We start from the raw sequence: 25,749 nt of genomic DNA on the forward strand, positions 1-25,749 counted from the left end.
ATTTTAGGAAACAGCAATCAAGTCTTTTCTTTTTCCTTTCGGGGCTACAATACATAATTTATGCTCATCATGTGTCAACTTTTGTGATTTCTACACACAAACACTCACACACAATATATATATATATATATATATATATATATATATATATGTGTGTGTGTGTGTGTGTGTGTATACAGTATATATATATGTGTGTATATATATACAGTATACATATATATATATATATATATATATATATATATATATACATATATATACTGTATATACACACATATATATATATATATATATATATATACATATACATATATATATATATATATATATATATATATATATGTATGCATGTATGTATGTATATATATATGGATGAAAATCGACACAATATCGTGTTCAAACCAAAATATATTTCGACCTCATAATCTGTGTGTCTAGTGAAAGGAAGGCCTCAACTTAATAAAATAAAAGAATACATCAATTTCATTACACCAAGACACGATACTTTTTTTCTCGTTTCTCCAAAGTGTTGTTCCATAATCGCATCACATCCCATCAGAACTGCTGATGCATGACGCATGAAGAAGGCCTTGACACACGACTCCTTGATCTGAATGCTTTCAAAAGCTGCAAGTTTCTGGATATCAAATGGAACACGTGAGGTAAAGTAATGTGTCGTAAATATCGAATGTGTCGTAAATATCGAATACTGGATTTCGAGTTGACTTGTTTAAAATGACAATATTTTCATTCACTTGTTTGATAATTGTTATTTTTTGCAGTGCCTGCATACTATGTCTGGCGTAAAACTTTTAAAATGTCCACGTTGACAGATATGACCACTGGAAACATTACCTAAAGTTACTGTTAATTTAAAGTTAACTCTTCCAGCTACTGCTAAAATGAGTTTCCCCAATCAACGTCAACCTTCCTAAAGATTCAAAACTTAAATTTCCTCAATAAATCCACTCCAAATTATTACAAACTTGATTTTATCTGGTCAAGGGTTATAACTGCTAGAGCTGTATTATTCCGAATACAAGCTAATTAGATTAGTTTTATACAGCTTTTTCAATTTCAGAGTTGTATTCGAGAATTTAAGTTTTTCTACGATCCATAGAGTTTCAGCTCTTCTATTAGTAATTGCCTACTATTCTTATTCGAGATTAAACTTTAAAATATTTGACAAAGGCAAGAGTGTCTTTCAACTTTTCAAGAGATTTCCTCAAAATAGCTGGCAAATGTGATGGGGTAGGGAACACTGAAGAGATACAATCCCAATAAAATCAAATGCTACTATGCTGGAACGAAAGACGCGATGCAGCAACAGATTTTTATCAGCCAGACGAAAGCATCCCAATATCTCCTCCCCCGCTGGTTCTTCTCTATGAACCCCACCCCCCTCGGGGCCCCTCCGTCCTTTTGTAACAGTCATAGGAACTTACAAGGGACCCATCAGGGTATTACTGAGGACCTAAAGCAATAACTTTGCAAACATATACCACTGGGGATGATTGTAAATGCATTCACGTTAAAATAATGTGGATAGAATTCTTCTGCTATAATTGAGGAAAATAAACATGCATCCAACCAGCGAAGGCATGCATTCCTGGTAGGCTATCTCAGTACGAAATTTCCAGTCGAAAAGAACAATATATAGGAAGATCAAGTGAAACATTAAACTAATCATTTACCTACGGATATTAATTCTAAATACAAAAAAATTTAAATAATCTTTTGCTTACTATTTTTTTCCCAGTTCCTTATCGCTGGATTGGCGTCACACTTCATCAGGTCCAGAAACAAAAACACTCGGTGATCAAATAAGACTGAAGTGATTTCATTATCTACCAAATCACCCTTAAAACAACCTGAAAGAAGCCTTTTCCAGACTCTTTCTTCCAGACCAACCAAACAACCGAGAAACCCTTGTATGATCCCACCTACTGATGCTAACATTCATTCTTCTCCCTCTCGCGAGAGACTCCCGGGTACACTACACTCCTTCCAAGGCTCCTTCCACCAGACCCAGACGCTCCTTAGCTCCTACACCAGGTCCTAGAGTCTCCTGGGACCTAAACCAAGCCCTCGTGTTGGCCGAGGTGACCTCTTTGTCCTCGGCGGTACCTCCCTTCTCCACTTTCCCCAACTTGCATCATACCCGCAGGCAGGTAACAAGCCTCCAGATCTTAGTCTGTCTGTTTGTCTCTCTCGCTCTGTTATTTCTTCCCATTTTCCTACATACAATTTTATGATGGTAAGACGTGGAACTTATGTTCCGTTGATTTGACTTATTTAAAAGGAAATAATTGAGTATACTTTAGATAATAATACTCGAGTATAATGTAGATCATATTAGTGACTGTAGATGTTGTCACGGCAGTTTCTGGAATCTAATCTCTCTCTCTCTCTCTCTCTCTCTCTCTCTCTCTCTCTCTCTCTCTGTTATTACTTGCCATTTTCTTACATGCAATTTTATGACGGTAAGACGTGGAACTTATGTTCCGTCGATTTAACTTATTTAGAAGGAAATACTCGAGTATGCTGTAGATAATATCTGTGACTGTAGATGTTATCACGCCAGTTTGTGGAATCTAATCTCTCTCTCTCTCTCTCTCTCTCTCTCTCTCTCTCTCTCTCTCTGTTATTTCATGCCACGTTTTCTATATACAATTTTATGACGGTAACACGTGGAATTTATGTTCCGTCGATTTGACTTAAATTTAGAAGGAAATTCTCGAGTATACTGTAGATAATATCAGTGACTGTAGATGTTGTCACGCCAGTTTGTGGAATCTAATTCTCTCTCTCTCTCTCTCTCTCTCTCTCTCTCTCTCTCCTCTCTCTCTCTCTCTATCCCTGTTATTTCATGCCACTTTTTCTACATACAATTTTATGACTGTAACACGTGGAATTTATGTTCCGTCGATTTGACTTAAATTTAGAAGGAAATTCTCGAGTATACTGTAGATAATATCAGTGACTGTAGATGTTGTCACGCCAGTTTGTGGAATCTAATCTCTCTCTCTCTCTCTCTCTCTCTCTCTCTCTCTCTCTCTCTCTCTCTCTCTCTCTCGCTTATTTCATGCCACTTTTTCTACATACAATTTCATGACGGTAAGGCGTAGAACTTATGTTCCGCCTATTCAAATTATTTAAAAGGAAATTCTCGAGTATGCTGTAGATAATATTAGTGACTGTAGATGTTGTCAAAGCAGTTTGTGGAATCTAATCTCTCTCTCTCTCTCTCTCTCTCTCTCTCTCTCTCTCTCTCTCTCTCTCTCTCTCTCTCTCTCTCTCTCCAAACTAAATGAAGTTGAATCATCCATAGTTCCATTTCTTATCCATTCATATTTACCTCTCCATTTAGATAAACAAGATAGATAGATAAATAGACAGACATTTTACTTGAGTTATTATTCTTATATATCCATTTCACCGGATATAAATAAAAATAGATTTGCACAATATAGGAATATGAGAGGCATCAAAATATTCCATCTTAAATGTTTGCCCCATTATTATTCTAACAACAAATGGTTAAAATTGGGATAAAAAGGTTGGGCATATTTTTATGTCATATGGAATTTTAAATTTACTCTTTCTTTCAATCCACAAGTTTCGCATAATCTTCTCCAACCTGATATGTCGAATTCAACTACAGAATGTTCGATCTTTCCCCCCCACACTAACCTTTGGGTATTATTATTATTATTATTATTATTATTATTATTATTATCATTATTACTTGCTGAGCTACAACCCTAGTTGGAAAAGCAGGATGCTATACGCCCAGGGGCTCTAACAGGGAAAAGTAGCCCAGTGAGGAGAGGAAACAAGGAAAAATAGAATATTTAAAGAACAGTAACAACGTTTAAATAAATATTTCTAATATAAACTATAAAAAAAAATTTAACAAAACAAGAGGAAGATAAATAAGATATAATAGTGTACCCGAGTGTACCCTTAAGCAAGAGAATAGATTTGTTCAAGTCAGTATTACCTTTTTCATAAACATTCAGCATCCTTCTATTACATCTCGATTTATGCCGAACGTCTTTCAAATCTGCGTTGTATTTATTTTCGGTGGGAGATGGGGGGGGGGGGGAAGGAGGGCTCATTCTCCTTCCTTAGTAACATTCATTATCTAAGAATGCAATTTACATCCGTCACTTTCCTTCTTTCTTTGTTCCAACGTTCCCATTCTTCTCCCCCGTCCTGCTTATCATCCAACTTAACCATTGTACAGCCATTATGAAAGACCAGCATCATCAAAAGACTTACATAATTTTCAAGACTTCTTTCATCATTATGATTATCGTTATCATTATGAGATAAGTTATGGCGCTACATGGAAATGCAGAAGCTACAAGCAAAATGCTCCCAACAAGGAAAGCAGCCAAGTACTGAAACGGAAACGAAGAGAAGAAATAACAGAGAAGAATTATTAGGAATATCTAATAAGCTGAAATATCACAGATCCAGCAACTCGATGGGTAAAAAAAAGGAAAAAGAAAAAAAAAACCTAGGCCCCGGAACTATTTTGACTCTAAATCAGTTCCCAGACTATAAAATCTTTAAAAAAAAAGTTTAACTCTTATCAAAAAGAAATTTGAATTGTTTGTTTGAGGCCATCAGTACAAAGTGTTCCATCATATCTTTCCATACCATTTCAAGAACACTTCTAAAGCACCACTTTACACGACAAAGATATTCAAATTCTGTCAAAACAAATAATGGATGTTGAAACCTCTTTCTTCCTTATTCTACTGCACTGCTTTTACCCTACAATACCCATCACCTTTAACGCCATGGTAATCAATACCTTTTAATGACCTCCAAATACTGCCAACTCCAGATCATAATACTATTGCTTCATCTTCAAACTGCTTTCACTACACTGATTTAACTACAATCCATCTTTCAGCAATCAATGTTCGCCCATTAACATTGCCTGGCGAGAAAGTTGAAAGACCTAAAATATTCGAATTTCTTTCCCATTCCTCAAAATTGCTGCAAAAAAAAAATTTACATTTTTATTTTGAGTTACCTAACTTCAGTCACGAATGCTTGGCATTAAGACCTATTTTTCATTATAAGCTTTAAGTACTTAATGTATAATCAAACCATCTTCCTGCTTATATTCATTTATATATTCATCTTCATCTCCTACGCCTATTGACGCAAAGGGCCTTGGTTAGATTTCGTCAGTAATCTCTATCTTGAGCTTTTAATTTAATGCTTCTCCATTCATCATCTCCTACTTCGCTCTTCATAGTCCTTAGCCATGTATTCCTGGGTATTCCAACTCCTCTAGTGCCTTGTTTGTTTAAAACTCAAACAAACGTTTGATAAATACTTTGAGATTCTAAAGGAGTGGGAGGGCCAAGCCCTATCCAGATAAGATTGGATAAAGTATGGAATAAGGGCCCTGCACCGGGGAGGTTATTCAATGCCGAGGTGCAACTGGGGGGGGGGGGGGGTGCTAAAACTACACTGCGAAATAAAGCCTCCTGGCTAGTACAGTGGTACCGTGTTTACCTAGCATTTCGCATGGCAAGAGATCGATCCCCGCCCAGGACCGTGAGTTTAAGCTGTTTACTGGGGAGGCTACTGCTGTGGTAGGGCACCACAGTGGGGGGTTGGGCTTGCCCGGCTGACGTTCTGGTGAGCATCTATTCTGATGGAACCAGAACTGAAACCAGTCACCTTTAACCTTTAAGAGGTTGGGGAACAACATGGAAAAAAGGAAGAATGACGAAGGTAAAGAAGTGTGTCCTGCCTCTTTAAAGACATTTTAGTTATAGGCCTATAGTGCATTGCACGAGGTGAACTGACTTACCTGGATAAAAGCTATAAGGTGCCGAAGTCGGCTGTGATCATCTGCCTGAAAGAGCAAAAAATAGGGATGGTAATATGAATTTGATGGAATCCTTTCGAGTTGCATAGCATTGGAAGAGTTAGTCAGTTTTTTACTTTCATTACGATACTATACCAAGTTGTATTTATATTCTGTATCTCTATCTACCATTAAAATATTCTTGTGGATGCGTCAAAATAATTCTGATGGTCTGCAGCTACAAAATAATTAATAAATAATTTAATTAGGAGAACTCACAGAATATATACTTCTGCAAACTTAAATCTGCAAACTTAAATAAGAACAAAATACAGATAGATGTAAAGGTAGGACGATAGATAAATATATTGATAAAAAGAGAGAGATAGATATCTGCATCAAAACCAATGTCAAAATTTGATTGAATATGTGTCTTCATGGGCCTACAGTTCACCACTCAACGTACAGTCAGGTTCACCCTTAACTTATCCAAATTCAAAACTATACAATTTTGGAAATTATTATAAAAATAATAAGAAAAACAATGTTTCCAGTTACCCAGATACTTATATCTGCAGAGAACTGATTACATCCCTATCTGCCTTCATGTAGACTTTTAGCCAGGTTGTTTCTCGGTTAATTAACTTGAATGATCACAGTCAGCAGGGTTGACCACTTGTGTGCCACCTCTAGGAGTAGTGGTAGGAATTCAACATAGGTCAGTGGCTTGCTTTTAGATAACAGTGAGTTATATTCTGCCGACCCTAGAATATTGCTCAATGCTTCACCTGCTTCCATTCTGGATAAAGAAGTAGCAACAACTCATCCTAGTTGGGACATCTGGTAGGATCCTGAGATTCCATTATTGGTGACAAAGTAGTTCACTATCTTGGAAAACTGTTGTTTTGGCTGGTCAAAGTGCACTATATCTATATGGTATGGAGTGATAGACTCTGGGCATTACATATCTTCAAGGGTGGTGCAACTTGGTTCCCAAGTACCTCTGTATTCTGGTATCCAACAGTAGTCCTTTCGCGAGTGGTTCCATTCCCATCAACAGTGTTCTCTGAAAATTCTGCGTTATCTATTGTAAAGAACACAAAGATACCTTTCTTCAAGAATGGTGGTGGATACAGACCTTGGAACGGTTTCAATTAGTAGGGTACAGCCATACGGAGCACAGTAATCAGGAGTGCACTGAGAAAATCCATCAACGTCTTGTAGCGGGTGTTGTAATGAAAAGTCATAGCCAGTCTCCAGACTGTGGGTTTTCTCATGCATGGGAAGGCCTGAATTCAGTTGATTTTTGTCTTGGATTGTAGTTAACCTCACGGTGGGATCTGAATACATACATGAAGTTTTGGCTTACTGTGAGTGCTGCTCTGTCAACAACTTTGTTCCTCCTTTGAGTTTCCATGCATTCAGCAGGTCCTATCATGATCCAGAGAATTGTGGTATACAGTTCAGCTGGAACGTCATGGATGTCCCTGGTGATCTTTATAATGTTCGTATCCTTAGCTGTCTTGGTAAAGTTTGCGAGGCTTTTCCTTATCACCTATGCGCTCTATTGATTGCCTGTATGTGGTTCCCTTTATTACGACGACTCTCCGTTGCAGAATAAACTATGATTTCCTTGCATACCTCTGGTGAAATGAGAACAGATGATTTCCATTCTTCTTTTTTTTTTTTTTTTGAAGACAGGGCTTGAGGTGTGGCAAATCACTGAGGCTATTTTCATTCAGCCCCTTTCTATTGAATGTAAGTACATAATTTTCAAAGCCTACTGTTCCAAGCATATGAACAAATGTGGTTTTCATATCTTCCATAGGTATGTATACTTGGTTCTATGTGTGAACGAACATCAATTAAGTTAATTAGCTCAAGCTGATTTGCATGCGGTAGCAAGGTTTTTTGTGGCCTATCCTGCTTCCACTGGTGCTGGCTTATCACTGTCCATGGAATAAATGCTTTGTCCACCAGGTTTTATGGTTACCAAACATAAATTGAATATGCATCCCCAGATGTAATACATATATTCAGTGTTGCTTTCAGTGTTTCATTGGATAATTTAATGGGCTTCTTTGAGAAATATCTCAAGTGTTGCCTGTCTTTATCAGATAGAGCCGCTCCTCATCCTTTTTCAGATAGAAGAAAGAAATATTCCTTATCCAGTGGACATGTACGGGACTTCATGAATGGTGTTGAGGAGACACATACTGATGGGCCTGATTCATTCATTTCAGGGATTTCTCTTTTCTATTCATATTTCTTGGAATGCGTCTTCCAACGGGGTAAACAGGTCTGGAACTGGTGAATAAAACACTGACAGATCCTTTTACAGGTAAGTCATGAACAAGTCTATCACTGGGGAAGCCAAATGGGTAAGAAGCCTTTTCAGCATACAGGGAAGCAGGGACCATTCTGTTCCTTTAACCTGCAGCTGACAGCTAAAAGATTCTGCTAGGATATGCATCTTGCATGGAAAGTGCCTTGGTGGACAACCTCAGTTAGAGAGAATTCTTAGGTTCGGTGACCAGTAAATTCACTATAATGAGTGCACCCCAGGCAAGCACCGACCACGGAAGATCAAGGGTGGGTCTGGAAGCTTGATGGGTCTTGTGAATGCTTTGTCTAATTAAGAGATAACAGTACAACTTTGAGGAAAGTTGATTCCGACTCCGGATTCTCCTTCTACGTTTGGAGGGGGTTGTGTCAGAAGGAAGGGAATCTTCCATATCCCAAGAATCCTCCCCTCTCCCTCGAGGGGAGGTTTTGACAGAAGCGCATGACAATTCCTCTTTCCAATTGGCGTTGGACCAAGCCTAGCCTGTACTCCAAAGGGGAGGGAAGGATCACAGACTTTCGATAAGTCTTAGGAGCCTTGCTGCCCTTCTCTCTCTTGCCCTCTGATGCCAAAGAGTTATATCAAGTGTGATCTCGGAAGGACGAGAGGGAGAGCAAGACAATGAACATCAACTTTTAGAGGAAGGGCTCCGATGTGAACTTGACTTGTGAGAAGAAGAATCCCTTCGTTCTGCAAAGCATATCTTGTCCTGTCTATATAAAACAAGGTAAAGTATCTAAAAATAAATTTAGGGTCTAGGCCCAAAGCTAGCAATAGTCTCTTCTCTTGAATGATGGAATATTACAGTATTTTGGAAAAACAGAAAAAAACACCATAAAACATGAGTTCACCCTTGATATCGCCTGTCTCTTCTCCTCATACCTATCATCTCCTTCGTGCCTGGAGGTGCCACAAGAGACTGAAAAATATTGATACGAAGATGTATCTTGTAACTGAGATTGTTCTTGAACTGAAGAGTGAACCTTATTGCCAGGATTAGGCTTGAACTTTAGGTGATTCGAGGAGACAGGCAATGTAGATGCATTTGAATCCAGATTCCCAAAGGATGAAAGATTTGGTATCCTCTCGCTATGTTGGGTCTTCCAATCGAACTTGCTCTTCTTCCGAGGGAGAAACTTCCCTGAGGTGTCGCTCAAGAATTACGAGTGTGAAGCCCAAAAGCAAACGGTCTTCATCCTTGGGGATCTTGATTCAGTCAATTTTGTGCCTCTTTTGCTTGTAAGATGAAGAGTGTGAATGTTTAGAGTATTTATCAATTTTTGCATTAGGAGGCAAACACACCCGAGCCGATGCTCATGCACATGTAAAAAAAAGTGATCGGGATGTCAATCATGTCCATACCAGAGACCTTGAACATTCCTTGGACAGACAGTAAGACAAAATGTATTCACTCGTATGTGCCGGTGATCATGCTATTGTCTTAGTGTGGGGATTGCTCACATGGATATCTGGCTTGTTGTGATTATGTGTATGCTGGTGATTATGTATGTGCCAGAGATCGTTAGTGCATTGCCTTCTCTCTCGTGCTCTCAGTACTGAAAGGGTGTGCTCAGCATCGACCTCATGAGCGCATATCCCTTGCAATGAACATGGTGTTCATGCTCGTGGGGAATCACAGTCTGATCCTTTTCAAGTCTAGCCTTAGGTGACCGTGGAGATGCTCGTGAGCGTCTAGAATTGTCACTTCTATGGTAACCTCTGATGCTTTGGTGATTGTGCTCATGGTTCATCATCCTTACGATATCCCTTGCACACCTCACCTCATGGGGGGGGGGAGCCTTTCCTTCTGGAGTTGAGGAAAGTGTAAGACACCTGGCCTTCTTCGTGCATATGCATGTGGAAGGTTTTCATTGTTTGTCTTGGGCCAGATCAGAATCAGCAGTTTTTGGGACGTCATTCAATGGGATGTTATTGTGCATAGTGGAGTGTGACTAGAGTTTAGTTCACAGTCTTTATCAAGGGCTACTTTGTACTTTTACTATGGCGCTTCCCTAGGGGGAAGGATTTGGTACCACGTTACTCCTCCTAAGGAAACGTGCAGAAGAACCTGGAGAAGACTCAAGAGACTTTTCCAGATTGGTCGTCCTGTCTCATTATTTAGGAACGCTCCTATCTGGCCCCCTCGTCTGGTCCGAGACTCGAACGCGGTGTCTCAGAATTACCATCTAGGCGCGCTACTAAAAGCGCCACGAGAGAGAGAGAGAGAGTTGAAGCAAGGAGTCTGCTAATGCATTCGAAAAGAAAAGAAATGATGATAACAATAATTATACTACTTTACAGCTATTGCTGATGATTTTTATCATAATACAAAGGTTGTGATAGTCTCAAAAGTATGTATTTAACACTTATTTTATCCTGATATATTCCATTTTTCCAATTGTCTCTCACATAATCTATTTGATCCTTCGCCATTTCTTTTCCACTGTTTCTTCACTTGGGCCCTTAGATTTGTAGCATTTTACTTTCCCAGCCACGGTTGCAGATCGGCTAGCTACAATAATAACAATACTAACAACTACACAACTAGTTCAAAAAGTACTGAACATACTACATACTAAACTTAGTTCTTGTGAAAATAATGTTCAAATGAAGGAGGGAGACTAATCATTCTGAGATAACAGGCAGAGGGGACGGACTCTTCCTACTACGGTGAGGTCCTATCTGCAAATACATTTAAAGCCTTTTACTGTAACCGAGACACGCATCTGGAACATATCAAGCTTCTCCACTTATGCGGACGATATTTTTACATTCACATGGTCTTCATCTAGAGAGAGAGAGAGAGAGAGAGAGAGAGAGAGAGAGAGAGAGGGAGAATCTGCATCTAACTCATGATGGCGCCGCCACATGCCTTTCAAATAGATACATCCTTAATCACTCCATTCTTTATTGTTGTTGAATTTATTTATTTCAGACATTTTTAAATTACAAACCATTCAGAAGAACATTTCTGTAAATTTTCTTTCATTTTCAAAACAACAACGATCCATGAGCCAATGACAAAGTATATATTTCTTTATAGAAGCTTTGCATGTAATGAAAAATCCATGAAAAACTTTAGTCTAAACAATTAGGGATTTGTATAATGCAAGAAATATGATAACCTAATCATTCCAGAATTCGCATTCTGAAACTGATTCCAAGTACGACTATGAAATTAGGGATTCAGGGTGAAATAAGCTTCAGGAAACGAGAAGGAAATCACCAAGTTTGTTTGGCCCGGTCCTGCGACGCACTTCAAGGAGAGACCCTCGTCCTTGAGTGACCAAGCTTCAAAGATTAGGTATAAGGCAGGAAGCGATAGTAGAGATAATAAGGGGAGGGAGATACCATCAGTTTAGTTAATAGCAGTCTTCCTGCCTTTGATAGAACCATTTACAGAATCTTACTTAAGATCATTTCTGCTCTTTAATGGCTTGAAGTTTTCCTTTCTGCTCAGTTTCCCGAGTAAGAGCTCTTGTTATTTTCCTTTATTTCTTTTCATAGTAGCCTGCTTTACAGTAAAGTTTACTTTTAACGTGCTGATAATGTCTCTTGCAATGTTCCCTTATTTTTTTCCCATAGTAGCCTACTTTTCAAATCAATTTCACTTTATTTTTTTTTTCATTCCGTCTTACTTTTGAAGCCAATTTCCCTTTCAAAGTCTCACCATTGAACCCAATTTCCATTACAAGTCTTAATTTTCTACCCAATTTCCAATTCGAAGTTTTACTTTTGAACAAGAATTTCTTAAAAAGTCTTATTTTGACAAACAACTTTCCTTTTAAAGTCATTAATTTTGTATACAATTTTCTTTTCAAGACTTATAGTAAGGACTGTAAGATTAATTTTGTTATGAAATAGGGACAGTGTGAACAAAAGTGCAGTTTTTCCTAGGTGGCCTAGATACTCTATGCTTGTAGATTTTGCTGTAGCACAGAACTTATGGCAAGTTTAGCAAATGCAAATTAAAACGAGTAAAAGGAAGGAGAGTTTGAAGAAGCATGACCATATGGTAAATGAAAAGCAACAGAAGGTTCATCATGCAGTGACAAAGATCAATTGTATCCCATGGAACTGGGATAAGCCTCTTTCAGTTATCCAGTTCCTCAAATAAAGGCCAGTAAAATAGAGGCCATCACTTCAGTCGACTGTCGTGGCAAATATGGAAGCAGCCATGTACATGGAAAAACTGTTTTTTAAAACAACCTTGGATATTATTAAGAAAGACATGCTAGACAAGGGGAATTTATGGCTTGATCAAGTTACCCTACATCTCAGAAAGACGAGTCATCTTTCAAGGAGAAAGCACCTTCTCTGTCCCAGCTGATGTTCTTCTTCTGTGAAACGGCTGATACAGGTGCTATGGTAAAACACAGGATGGACATTGAGCTTCGTTTGACAGGTATTCTCAACAATGAACAAATTTCAGAGATTGAAATGGATGTTCCCCGGTTTGTTCTTGCTAAGCACGTCCAAAATCCTGAAACACATTGTGAGGACAATGTTACGGGGCTTGCATATTTAAATGACTTTGTGGAAGACTGTTAGTGATTGCCGAGATTCCTCTGGGTGAACCAATCCACTGACACATCACACAGGCAGAATTGCTTCATCAGGCACATCACAGTTGTTTCTGAGAATCTTCTCATGTAAACAGAACACGTCATGCCCATCAAGTTAACCATCTTGCGGAAAAAATAAAAAAAGGATAATTTCTCACCCTGCAGCTGGAAGGAGAAGAAAAGTTAAAAGAATCTTGGCTACAAGAAATAGTGAGAAAGAGCCCTACATTTCCGTATTGAGACACCATACTCAGACTGGAACTCCTTGTTCTTCTTTTTGTCAGAGCATATCGTGATGCTAACTTTGTACTGTATGTGGGTTCCCTGAAAGCTCTGCGCAAGTGTTTCTTTGCCATGAACCTTCAGCATTACACGGCTGGGTTCCTGTTCACATTCAAGATATGGAAAACCTGCCCCCTCCAACCTTAGAAGAATTTGTTGAGCTTGATCAATGGATTGTCTAAAAAACGGCGCATAATATCTCAAGTATACCATTATATTAGGCTCATTAACAAAATAATAACTTGGTGAAAAGTTCTAGTGGAGCAGCAAGGCTTGCAGAAAATCCATCGATTCTTCTAAAATGGGTACTGGTAGGTCTCAGACATTTTTTTTTTTCGTGCAGTTTTACTTCATAGGTCTCTAACATTTCAAACTAATGTTCCTTTTATAGATTTCGTTCTTTAAAAATCCAATAACTTACTTTTCAGCCCATTTCCCTTTAAGAAGAAATCTTATTTTTATCCTAATATCTATAAGTTTCTTACCTTCAAACCCAATATCCCTAATTCATGGGTACTGTTTTTACCAAATACCTACCTCAGTTTCCCACCCCTTTCAATTACCTGGTTGCTTTATTGAAACATTAAAGTTGCTATCAGTATCAAAGAAAAATTAGGAAACTAAACGTTAAAAAATTAAATTTGTATGTTATCTCTCAATATCCCATTTATCTTTTCTTTTTCATACTGAAACTCTCATAATCTTTTCTTTCCATTGTTTAATGTTAATGAAATTAATACATAATTTATGACACACCTAATGGAAAAATCAAAAGAGTGAGACAACCCACTAGATACTGTCATTAGGACGGAAGCGTTTGGAATGTGATAATATCTGGGTTCAAAATTTTCCACTCTTTAGGGATGCATAATTGAAGTGCAGGAGCAGCTATGTTCGCAGAAAATAGAAATCAAAATGGGCACAAAAGTTAGATTAAAAATTATACGGTTTTCTTGAATCATTATAAAACTACCCTCCACAACAGCAAATATCAATCACAACAACAGTAATGTCAACAATAATAATAATTCTAAAGTTTGCAATCATACAGACCCCTTTAATATGAAATACAAACTTTCAGGTAAACAGGTGGCAGCCTCGAGCAAGTTCCGCCTGCAAAGACACGCAGCATTAAAAAAAAAAAAAAAAAAAAAAAAAAAAAAAAAACAACATCCATTAAGTACGAGGAATCGTGTGACCAAAATAGAAAAACAACATGAGATTATCATGGAAGATCTGTAAATACTGTCAATTACGTAAACAACATACACAACGTCAACCAGCGCATCGTCCCTACCAGAAAATAAACACAAATTGCCAACAAGACAATTATTCCAGAAGAAACCTTCCCTTTTTTCTTTTTTCTTTTTTCTTCATAAACGACTTGTCCTTGAAGGTGATGCTAAGCTATTATGGAAGATGAGTACGCAGCTTCAGCGAAAATATTTTTCCATTATATCAACGTGGCCATGAAAATGTGCATTTACATAAACTGAAAACTTCTTTGTATATTTGGGGTTTAACTCTGTTCAATGGCTGATTAAATCACTTGATGATGAGCACCTATAACAAAATATGTTTAAGTTGAATATCAATAGCTCTTATGCGTAGTATAAATAAGATATGAATACTAATGATGTGATTAATCTACGCTTCTAATAAAATCACGTGGACACTGATTATTACAAGTCACGAAACGCCAATTTATAAGGAAACATTTATCAATATAAATGTCTTATGACGAAATTTTTTTTTAACTGCAGTCTATTACGTTCTCTCTCTCTCTCTCTCTCTCTCTCTCTCTCTCTGGCTTGAGGCGTTGGGGTTAGCGCTTCGATTCTCACAGGACAAGGACCGAAAAGGCGCCGGAACCTTCCAAGTTCCTTATCTATTCAGTACGCCTCTGATAGCACTAGCTGTTAGGCGACTGTTATGGAGAGAGAGAGAGAGAGAGAGAGAGAGAGAGAGAGAGAGAGAGAAATATGTTCATTGTCTAAAGCGTATGACACCATGAAAACGGGAGGATCTCGACGTGGTAAACATTACTCCACAGGGGTGGTTTTTCGAAAGATAACCACAAGATATTTACTCACTCTCTCTCTCTCTCTCTCTCTCTCTCTCTCTCTCTCTCTCACTTTGTTTACTGTCTTTCTCTCCTATTCAAGACCATTCCACAAGAAACAACTTCCCTCCACCCACCAAAACTTAACTCATCCCTAGAGGTGAGGACAAAAACTGGATTGACCCCAGGCATCTCTTGGCCTCGGGTCTACCTGGTTTGGATTACCTGTCCTTACCTTACCCCCACTCTGCCAACACACAACCTCCCCCCCCCCTCCACAACGCTTCAAAACATACCACATCCTATTCAGTCAGTGGAGACCCATCTCTCTCTCTCTCTCTCTCTCTCTCTCTCTCTCAATTCTATTCCTCTTGTCTACCCTACCCAGAAATTAAAAAAAACATGGCAAATTACATGCGAGGAGTCTCTCTCTCTCTCTCTCTCTCTCTCTCTCTCTCTCTATAAATTTTATACCTTAGTCTACCTTACCCAGAACTGAAAAGAAATGAGGAAATACATGCAAGACTCTCTCTCTCTCTCTCTCTCTCTCTCTCTCTCTCTCTCTTCCAATTTTTTGCCTCTTGTCTACTCTACCCAGAAATGAAAAATATGACGAATTAGATGCGAGTCTCTCTCTCTCTCTCTCTCTCTCTCTCTCTCTCTCTCTCAATTTTATGCCTATGTCTATCCTACCCAGATCTGAAAAGCATTGGGGAAATATATGCAAGGCTCTCTCTCTCTCTCTCTCTCTCTCTCTCTCTCTCTGAACATACAGAATTATCTCATCGTTACATTATAATCACTGCTCAGCACTTATTTCATAAAAAAGGAGAATTTAAACAAGTTCCTTCATATGCTGCAATTATTCACAGCTATGGAAGTCATTAGAAATTAAAATAGATATCCTACATTAAAATCCAAACGAGAACGTTCTCATTGACCTTGTTGGATAAAGGAAAGTAGGACGTGTTTTTGTTTATTTTAGTGAAACCCACTGAAGATCGGAATTCCAATTCAATTAGGAACATCACATCCAATAAAATCATGACCAAATGACAACGTCCCCTCCCCTTGACATTGAAAAGCTGGAATCATTCTGCATGTATACTTTCCACTTAAAAAGCTGGAATCATTCTGCATGTATATTTTCCACTTAGTAGAACTGTAGGTCTGAGAATCTTTATGAAACTTCAAGAATTATTTTACCTATGTAATTTGATACACAGAATTGCTCGGTAGTTCCAACAGTTCTGATTAGTTTGTCATATTTGCCAAGAACTCGATCCATGAAATAATTGGCATTTCTTTCAAGAAATCAACAATTAAAAGCTTGTTTATATTGACGAGAGACTTGTTATTTCTTTTGTTAGGTAGTATCATTCGGTTTTAAAACCAAACTAAATTTTCGAGCGCAGAAAAGTCCCACTTTAAAAAAAAGTTCCCAGAGTACAAAAAGAAGAGAGAGAGAGAGAGAGAGAGAGAGAGAGAGAGAGAGAGAGAGCATTTTAGAAACATTGATTTATAAGATCAATATAGTAGTGACAAGCGTATGGAGTACTACTATGTCTTTGAGCTTTTTATCTTCATAATTTCTATAACCATGCTTCAAAACCAAAGCCTAACACAATCAATTTAAACATGAGATAATTGTCTTCTATAAACTAAAAATTATACGAAATTCAAAATATAAAAGCTGTTAAAATATAAAGATAAAATTGGAACTAAAGAACAAATGATATATTAAATCGTAAGTAAAAACACAATAGGTTTAGAAAATCGATAGCATTGACTTGGTCGATTTTGCGAATGGGTTTGTAGAAGAGAATCAGCATCATCACTTTGTTTATTGGTAATTTCACCCAGCAGGCCTGCCGGTATTTCATAATAAAGTCTTTGTGTACAAATTGTAATTGGTCACATAAAAATCGTCAAATAAAACATGATTTTGTTGTTGCTACAATCTGCTGTCAGATGCCAGGAAATCGCATGTAAAGGCGGGATTCCACACAGGCAACATGTAGCATGCGACTTTACTGTCTTTCATCAATTATATTGAATGATGCTTTCAACCAGGAGACAAGTTGCCTTCGATAAGGTAACACCATTGTTACTTGTAATATGCTACATGGTATGTTGACAGTTGAATGCCACTAAATCTTTTCGACCAATTCAACAGAAACTTAGTAAGTTGCCATAACATGATGTCTCAGCAGAGGACAAGTGCTGCTGCATATTTAGTGATGTGAGCTCGCAAAGGGTTAGGCGAAAAGCAGTATGCAAATTCTTATCCATTTTTACTATATTATATATATATATATATATATATATATATGTATATATATATACATACATATATATATATATATATATATACATATATATATATATATATATATATATATTATGAGTAGAGAGGAGAGGTCCCCTTTTCTTTTTCATTTGTTTGATGTCGGCTACTTCCCAAAATTGGGGGAAGTGCCTTGGTATATGTATGTATGTATGAACAGACAAGGTCTCAGCGGCGTCCAAAAATCGAAGACAGTTTCTCCTCGGACAGATCGTCCTGCAGATAGTTTTTCAGGATAACAGAAATAAATCTAGTTTTTTTCATTAATTGTTTGGTGTCGACGCGCGAGTTTAGAAACTAGCCTACTCATTAATTCAAAGCATATGGTGGGGAAAATTTTACCACCATAATTATACTTGTATTATGTCAAATAATTAACAAAGACTTCTAAATGAAAACTTTAGATCCCTAGAAATAAAAAGACGGAAATTTTAGATCAATTGCATGTTGTTTCTTTCAACAGCAAATCCTTCCCGCGACTGTTGAGACTTGAGAGAGGGGCGTTCAGACAGCAACAGGTTAAACATGCCACATGTGGCCAATGTGTTGCCTTAGTGGAATCCCGACTGGGGTGTTTAAAATGCAGTGTCATTTTAAACTTATCCCTCTAAACGGAAAAAAAACGCCCCTACGCCATTGTTAACATATCGCGTATGTAGGCTAAGCAACATAAAACATATTTCCATGAATACAAATAAAGTACTTCCATAAATACAATGCATAAAAGGGTTGAAATGCATGGTAAACAAGTGAAAGTTGTCACATTGTTTCTGTTGGGAGGAAAGTTTTAATTACAATCAACGGTTTAAATGCAAGGCATGCGCGCCTGACTTCCCGCCTCCCCGAATGGTATGGCAACCGTTGGGACTGAGACTAGACTCATGAGATTTAAACCTAGACCGACCATCGTTGAATTGGGACGCGTGTAGTCTTCCATCTACTGAAACAAAGCCTCTTCAAACATGCATGAATATTCCCCTTATACTCTACCCCGACTACAAACCACACAACCCTAAAATGCCTGACTTAACCACAAAATTATGGCGTCTGACTTTTAACATACTACTGATAGAATAGGCGGAGTTGCAAGTTATTTATTTTATAAATTAGACGAAATATTGTAGTAATATCAGTGATATTCAAAATAATCATTACACTATTCCAATAATCATTATTATCATTATTATTCACGACGTAGATAATTTATATGCTAGACACACTTACCGAACATTCTATTGCCCTTTAAAATAAGAAGAATAGGAAAGCCAGTAACAACAGGCAAATGTAAACAATTACACGAAAACAACAAACAAGTAAAGATCGTTCGTATATAAACAAAATACCTAACAAAAACGCACATGACTTCGTAATGTTTCCGCACAATGTTTCAACCACCTCTTTTCCGCTCCAGTGAAATACCGCACTGGCAGATATCCGCCCCGTTTTATTTTACGGCCGATGATCCCAAATTTACAACTGGCGATAAATACAAATACTGTACAAAAAGAAAAAAAAAGATCAGTGTTGCAAACATAAGCGAGCTGGTAAAACCACGCTTGCCAAAACACCCCCTTCTCAAGAATGTCATTTCATATACCAATTCGACCTTTGAAAGAGCACAATAGTTGTACTTGAATAAATAAAAAGTCAGAGAGAGAGAGAGAGAGAGAGAGAGAGAGAGAGAGGCTTTAAACTAATCTGATCGAATTCAAATCATATTCAATCTCTTAAAGACATTTCAAATTGAAAATAGAGAGAGAGAGAGAGAGAGAGAGAGAGAGAGAGAGAGAGAGATTCAAAACTTACCTGACAATTAAAATCATATCCAATCTCTCATGGACATTTCCAATTGAAAATAATCAAATTAGTGAGAGAGAGAGAGAGAGAGAGAGAGAGAGAGAGAGAGAGAGACTTAAAACTTATCTGATAGTCAACATTATATCCATCAGGGTCATTTCCAATCGAAAATAATGAAATTTCAAGAAATGACATCCAAGAGTCAGAGCACCATAGTCATGCAACTACTATACAATACAGTGCATGGTCTGTAATTCATTTTCCTCTCAGCAAAATTCATTGTCCTCTAATGGGATGCATTACATTCACTAGAAGCATATGGTTGTTAAGGGTACAAATCTATTATGCTTTGATGCACATAAATTATCTTTATGCGCCAGCAAAGAAAAAAAAAATTACGGTCACAATAGGCAAGTAAACAGATGTCTGTCAAAGAATGATGTACTTTAGTTTATCTAATTAGGAATCATTAATTTCTAACTCTAGCAGCAACATGTGAAAGTAAATCGGCTATAATTAAGATATAGCTTAATATCTTCACAGAATTACCAAGAATTCTTCATTGACTAAAGTGGACACCAACAACAACTTTCATTCATTTTACCCAGACATTAACGCCCACCTCTATCGAATTGCCCTAAAGTGCTTCCAAATAGAAAATGGGCTCCTTTGAGATATGCTACAATAACTACTATAACGGTCTCTCTCTCTCTCTCTCTCTCTCTCTCTCTCTCTCTCTCTCTCTCTCTCTGCAAATTAATACAAATTATGAAGCTAGATTTACGGAGAAGTATTAAAAAAATAGTTCCAAAAAAAGAGGTACTCCGGTACAATATTAATACTAATTAACAATGTATATATATATATATATATATATATATATCATTACCATCAGCCGTTACTAGTCCACCGCAAAACAAATGGCACGAATAGGTCCTTTCAATTTGGTCTTTATGGTCTTCCTATGGCAAGCCACACCCACAAACTTCCTCAGTTCATCAATCTATCGTCTTCTCTTCCTTCCCCTGCTTCTTTTGCGATCTCTAATGACCCATTCTGTTATTCTTAATGTCCATCTATTGTCTCATTCTCACTGTATGTCCTGCCCATGATGATGATGATGATGATGATTATAAAAAGACCAGAGTTAAAACTGGAAACATTTGTTACAAACTGAGGGAACAAAACATTGGTATTCGTGGGTCTGCGTGTTTACCAGAACGAATGTCAAGATAAAAAAAAAAAAAATCACTAGTTCATACTTTATATGCAGTGAAGTGATTTTTCCACTCTCCGCTCAACTCCTGATGAGAATTGTTCGCAGGGCCTGGAAAGAGAAAAAGAATGGTTAATATGGAAATGTAATGTATCCCCTCAAAAAAAAAAAAAAAAAAAAAAAAAAAAAAAAGCGAGCAAACTCGACACTAATATTAATAGCGTCACTCCTTTGAACAAACGATTCATTTTTCTCAGCCAGCCAGCCAACTCTTTCATCGCAGCCTGCGTAACGCAAATGAAGCAACTGTCGTTACGCAATTACGTAATTATTTGCGTCAGCCGAACCTCATCCATGACGAACATTTGCGCAAGAGCTTCTTACGAGGAATGTCATACCGGACAGATCTTGTTGCATATGTTTTACATACGGACTTTATAGCATATGAGTCTTTTTATAGTTTGTATATGACATAACTGTTTTTGACGTTGTTAATAGTTTATATAGGACATATCTGTTTTGACGCTGTTTCTGTTTTAGAATGACTTATTGTCAACTTGTTCTCATCATTTATTTATTTCCTTATTTCCTTTCCTCACTGGGCTATTTTTCCCTATTGGAGCCCTTGGGCTTATAGCATCTTGCTTTTCCAACTAGGGTTGTAGCTTGGCTAGTAATAATAATAATAATAATAATAATAATAATAATAATATGCATACAGGCTATTGAGTACGTACTTTTTCTTTATTTTTCAAGAACTTCATCCTTCATTTGCTTACGAACAATTACGAGCGAACTTTAAGCCGCTATACCTAAAAAGTGCTTTATACAAAAGTAACTCTTTCTATACGTCTGATTGTTGGGGAAAGAATATGACCTTGGATTTTTATCATCATTATTACAAGCTAAGCTACAACCCTAGTCGGAAAAAGCAAGATGCTATAATCCCAAGAGCTCCAACAAGGAAAAATAGCTCAGCGAGGAAATGAAGCAAGGAATTAAAGTACAAGAGAAGTAGGCTTAAATAATCAAAATACAATATTCTAAGAACAGTAACAACGTTAAATTAGATCTTTTATATATACACTATAAAAACTTGAAAAAAGAGGAAGAGAAATAAGATAGAGGAGCGTGCCCGAGTGTACCCTTAAGCAATAGAACTCTAATCCAAGACAATGAAAGGTGATGGTACAGATGCTATGGCACTACCCAGGACTAGAGAACAATGGTTTGATTTTGGACTGTCCTACTCCTAGAGGAGCAATTCACCGTGGCTAAAGAGTCTCTTCTAAACTTACCAAGAGGGGCGTGTTCACTGAACAATTGCATTGCAGTAGTTAACTCCTTGACCGAAGAAAAAGCGTTTGGTAATCTTTGCGTTGTCAGGTGTATGAGGTCAGAGGAGAATGTGGAAAGAATAGGCCAGACTATTCGGTGTATGTGGAAGCTAGGATGAATTACCCGTAACCAGAGAGAGGGATCCAATGTCGTACTGTCTGGCTAGTCAAAGGACCCAATAATTCTCAAGCGTTAGTATCTCAACGGAAAGTAGTATACCTGTACTTTATTTTCTAATGTAATATCAGTTACTCTGCCATATTATGCAGATTTATTTGATACGGTTGTGATAACACAGTAAAACTGGAGAGTTCTAACATAGGCACAACAAATAACTTGTGTCTACGAAGGGTGACCAACCACGCATACCAACCCTACCGAGACTATAGGTAATCATGCAGCATGCCTTATGTTGTTATTTTCGCACCACATAATAACGTTACTCTTGGGAGCTATAGTCCATCAAATTATACTTTGCCCGTCAGTTTTATAAATCCTCTGGATCGCAACAAATATAGGGTGGCTAAAATGTAAACATTTCTTCTCATTAACACCTCGAAAAATGTCGGCCAATTTGGAATTTTCTTAGTACATATCAATGTAATCAATAATTCTTTGTTATCTTACCATTTTTTTCTGTATAGCTTTTCTGTGGAAAAGTACTTTAAAACAATTGATCCTAACGTTTGTTCTAATTAACAATAACAACAACAACAATAATAATAATAATAATAATAATAATAATAATAATAATAACCAAATGTTATGACTTTTTCGTAATGAAGCACAAGCTCTTTTAACGTCTAAATATATATATATATTTTCAACAATAAGCGTATTTAAAATACGCATGTAGTTAAACAACCGAGTAAAATGCTGCTTTATCGTAACATCCAAAATATGAATTTTATTCACATTCATAAACGATGACACAAGAGGTTCCTTTTCTCCCAAAAACGATAACGATAATGATAAGATGATCAGTTCTTTGGAACCTTTCTGGAAGTGACGTTGCAGTAATCTGCGTTCGTCTCAACGGGAAAAAAATAGAAAATTAATAAAACAATATTTTACTTTCCTTTAGAGATACTCTATAACGTTAAGGTGTACCTTCCCTGGGGCCAATATCTGAAGGAAACAGCTGTCGGGGTTATACCAACTAGTTTATCTTATAAGCTTTCTTGTTTCTATCTGGCTTGGGCTATTAGTTTTTTTCCATCAAATCGGACGATGGATTATTACTTTTAAAATTGACTGACATTTAGCACCGAGGTGCACTTAGAGGAAAATCTCACTTATGAACTATAAAGTAACAGTTAACAAATTGGACTGCAAGATAGAAAAAATGAAATTGGAATTGAGGCAAGGTCATGAAGAGAGAAAAAAAAAAGCCGATGAGAAGTGAAATCCTTTTAATAATGAATACAGTGCAATGTGCAAAACACTAAATCCTTCCCTTCACAAAGTGGGGGAGGGAGGGGGTTGGCAAACAAAGAAAGAGAGAGAGAGAGAGAGAGAGAGAGAGAGAGAGAGATTTGCGCATGAAAACGATAATGCTATTTTAACCTGATTACCCAGCATCAATTACAAACCAGTAAATTATTCAACTTAGTTACCAAACATAAAAAAGGAATATATTGGAGGTCCTGGTATATATAAACTGCATATAAAATGACCTATGACCTACCAAATAATACAATGAACAGGCAAGTATGCATATAAAAACAATAAATCAGCACAAGCTTACAACACCCACAAACACCAAAACTAAAAAAAAAAAGAAAATTTGACTTATCAAAATTCAAAGGCAATCACATTCACCAAAACTCAAAGAAGGGTTAGAAACCCTTACCGAAACCCTTGTTTTGGCGAATGAAGTGGGCGTTGTCCCCCAGGGTGCATGGGTGGCAAGAGGGCGTTGACCTACGGGGTGCATGGGTGGCATGTGGGCGTTGATTCAACTGACGTTCACGCATCTAGTGGATACAGCAAAGCTAAGCACTACTGTACTGCACAACCCTCCACTCCATTCTCAGCAAAATAATAATGGTGAATTGTGCGCAGCGACTACTATAAAAAAACGGAAATATTTATTTTAATGTTGTTACTCTTCTTAAAATATTTAATTTTTCCTTGTTTCCTTTCCTCGCTGGGCTGTTTTCCCTGTTGGGGCCCCCTGGGCTTATAGCGTCCTGCTTTTCCAACTAGGGTCGTAGCTTAGCAAATAATAATAATAATAATAATAATAATAATAATAATAATATATCTGTTTTGACGTTGTTACTGTTTTTAGAATGATTTCTTGTTAATTTGTTCTCATCATTTATCTATTTCCTTATTTCCTTTCCTCACTGGGCTATTTTTCCCTATTGGAGCCCTTGGGCTTATAGCATGTTGCTTTTCCAACTAGGGTTGTAGCTTGGCTAGTAATAATAATAATAATAATATAAAAAGAATTTCCCTATGGATCTGTGATCCCATGAAAGAGTGAGTTTATTATTAAATTGATTTTGCGACTTATTTGAATAAATAGAAATCCCGAGCGTTAGTGATATAATTATCACAAAACCGCCAAGTATTACTTACTTAACAATCAACTGTGAAAGTAGCGATTGGTTGATTTCGGTTCTAAGTGAAAATATTGAATTCGACAGGAATTTATACGGCAGAGTCGGAAGCAACATTTATATAGAAAACGGCTAATCTAACTTAAACTGCTTACCATTATTTATATCGATACTAAGGTTCGAATCCATGGCTAGGCTGAAGTACTTACAAAAAGAATTTCCCTACGAGTCAGTGATCCCTTTGCAAAATCAATTCAATATTACAAGATGTCTGTGGCTTATTTGAATAAATTAAAATCAAGAGTGTTAAATTATAAAATTATTATAATATAGGGATATAAAAAACTACGTCTCTCTTTATCCTAATAGATTTGTGATAACGCATTCAGATGGCAAGCCGTTTCATGTGCACTGTTCGGACCGGACGAAGATGGAATATTGAATGCGTTCCCCAAAAAATCAGAATGCTTCTGTTCATGTAAGTGGAGAATCATTTGAAGGTCGCGACTAAAGTAATTAGTGAGAGATAGAGCGAGACAGAGAGCGAAGATTACTAGGCGTTAAATGTCGGTGGATCCGTCAAAAATTGTATTCCACCAAAATGGTAGGGCCTCAATGAGGTTATCCTCACCCTATCACAGTTTGAAACTATTCATGTGGTATTCATTCACTTTCACCATCATCATCATAACATTTTCAAAATAAGCATAAGTTTTCATTTATCCCCATTCTATATGTTTTACGGACTCACTCTCTCTCTCTCTCTCTCTCTCTCTCTCTCTCTCTCTCTCTCTCTCTCTCTCTCTCTCTCTCTCTCTTCATCACCATCATCATCATCAGCCGTTCCTAGTCCCCTAGTCCACTGAAAAACATACCTCAGACATGTCCTTCCATTTGCGTCTGTTTATGGTCTTTCAATACCAGTCTATACACACACACACACACACACATATATATATATATATATATATATATATATATATATATATATATATATATATATATATATATATGTGTGTGTGTGTGTGTGTGTGTGTGTATTACAAACGTTTTTTTTTTGTATATTCGTGTTCAAACTATCAGGGATCGTTCCCCATCTACTTATGTAAAAACATCACCACCGCCATCAATGTTAAACTTAACAAAACCAGCAGGTATTTCCCTACAGTGTTTCAGAATTCATTCAACATCAGCGAAAGTTCTGAATCAGAAGCTTTCTAAATAGAACGAATAACCAAATTCGACTTGCTATGCATAGTGAAGCGTGAGTGCCGTGGAAATCTTACTAGCCTTATCACTCGCTAAACTTTCCAGAGATATTCTTACCCACGGTTGAGATACCTAGACCGTGTTGTTATCGAAAACCTACTACACTAAGTCTTTGAGGTTGCC

General features: G+C 37.2%; 1 protein-coding gene across 2 annotated transcripts in view; it reads right to left on the reverse strand.

The window, feature by feature from the left end:
- The window catches only part of MESR3 (misexpression suppressor of ras 3), a 174,028-nt gene that overhangs the window by 50,139 nt on the left and 98,140 nt on the right, over window positions 1-25,749 (reverse strand). The window contains exon 2 of one of the 2 annotated variants that reach the window (XM_068346478.1): window positions 20,499-20,563. The gene's annotated coding sequence lies outside the window, so the exon portion shown is untranslated. Of the gene's footprint in view, window positions 1-5,842; window positions 5,894-20,498; window positions 20,564-25,749 lie in introns of those variants that run through there. The other variant, XM_068346479.1, reaches the window with a different exon arrangement.

The sequence above is a fragment of the Palaemon carinicauda genome, chromosome 22 (assembly GCF_036898095.1).
Source record: "Palaemon carinicauda isolate YSFRI2023 chromosome 22, ASM3689809v2, whole genome shotgun sequence".
Classification (NCBI taxonomy): Eukaryota; Metazoa; Arthropoda; class Malacostraca; order Decapoda; family Palaemonidae; genus Palaemon; species Palaemon carinicauda.